The sequence below is a fragment of the Mus caroli genome, chromosome 3 (assembly GCF_900094665.2).
Source record: "Mus caroli chromosome 3, CAROLI_EIJ_v1.1, whole genome shotgun sequence".
Taxonomy (NCBI): domain Eukaryota; kingdom Metazoa; phylum Chordata; class Mammalia; order Rodentia; family Muridae; genus Mus; species Mus caroli.
In genome coordinates this window covers 89,136,427-89,137,803 of record NC_034572.1, presented here as the reverse complement: position 1 = coordinate 89,137,803, position 1,377 = coordinate 89,136,427, and the positions used below count along the sequence as shown (strand labels likewise).

Sequence of the window (1,377 nt, the reverse complement as noted above, 5' to 3'; positions counted from 1 at the left end):
GAACTCAGAAATCCGCCTGCCTCTACCTCCCAAGTGCTGGGATTAAAGGTGTGCACCACCACGCCCAGCTTAGAAAGCTGTTTCTAAGGGAGACTGAGTTTGAGGGCGAGGTTGGGAGGAGACAGAGTGACAGGATCTCAGTTTGTTGCCCTTAAATCCTGGTTTCAAGAAATCCTCTTTTGACTTCCCAAGTAGCTGAGCCACAGGTATGCCCTGTTGCCTGTCCTGTGTTGATGGATTAATTGATTTTGCAATATTGAGGATCAAGCCCAGGGCCTTGTTCAGGTTAGAAGCGCCCCAGCACAGGACTTCATCCCAGCAGTATTCAATGTTAAAATTATGATGTCATGAAAAGCTTGGGAAATACCTTAAGGTCAAGTGTTTCTGATTGGGGGATCCCATGGTGCTGAGGGAAAGCAAGTAACATTACCCCATTCATACCAAGCTGGAAACAGGGAAAGCTGGCCAGTGTGGTGTTTTGTTTGAAACAGGATCTTGCTATGTAGCCCTGCCAGGAATTTCCTGTAATCCTCCTGCCTCTGGAATAGGAGGATTAACATTGACAGTGTGGCTTTTTAAGGAACACATGCATAGGAGGTAAGGCACCTGTGGTCTTTCCACCAGTAACCACTCTCCTTCCCCAGTGATGGCGAGGACAGCACAGCTTCAGTGCTCATTGTCAGTTCCCTTTCCCTCCTACCCCCCACCCCCTTCGCCTTTCCTATTCTGACTGCTTTCCCCATCTTTATTTATTCGTTAGCCTTGCGTACAGTCCTTACACTTAGTAGCTGTTCCATCCAAACTGTGCTTGAAGCCTCTGGTTTTATATATGGACCTGCAGCTTTATTTGAAGTCTGAGAGGCTGCCACACCCTCCTGGAAGAGAAGTTGGATTTGTTTCAGGAAAGCAGAGCAGAGACACGGCCGGTGGACCAGCTGCATCTTGACATAGTTTGTTTACAGATGTGTGTTTGGGTCACCACTAAACCACTCTCTTGGAATGCTTCCTGTTTTGCTGTATGATCAAATCTCGGATATCATACATGTAATCTGTGTTCACCTTTGTAAGCGTTAGGTACTATGCTCAGTACTTTATATGCATGTAATTCTCAAGGCAACTCCGTGTAGAGAGTACAAGAAAAACGACACAGAATGTGGCGAGATAGCTCAGCTGGTAAAAGCGCTTGCCTTGTAAGTCTGATGACCTGTTCAGTTTCTGGAACCGTGGCAGGAGAGACCCAGTTCCCAAAAGCTGTCCTCTGACTTCTTTTTTTTTTTTTTGGGTTTTTCGAGACAGGGTTTCTCTGTGTAGCCCTGGCTGTCCTGGCACTCACTTTGTAGACCAGGCTGGCCTCGAACTCAGAAATCCGCCTGCCTC

At 47.2% G+C, this 1,377-nt stretch overlaps 1 protein-coding gene across 2 annotated transcripts in view; it reads left to right on the top strand.

Annotated features, from left to right (window-relative positions):
* The window catches only part of Psmd4 (proteasome 26S subunit, non-ATPase 4), a 9,983-nt gene that overhangs the window by 2,881 nt on the left and 5,725 nt on the right, over positions 1-1,377 (top strand). The gene's annotated exons all lie outside the window — the stretch shown is intronic.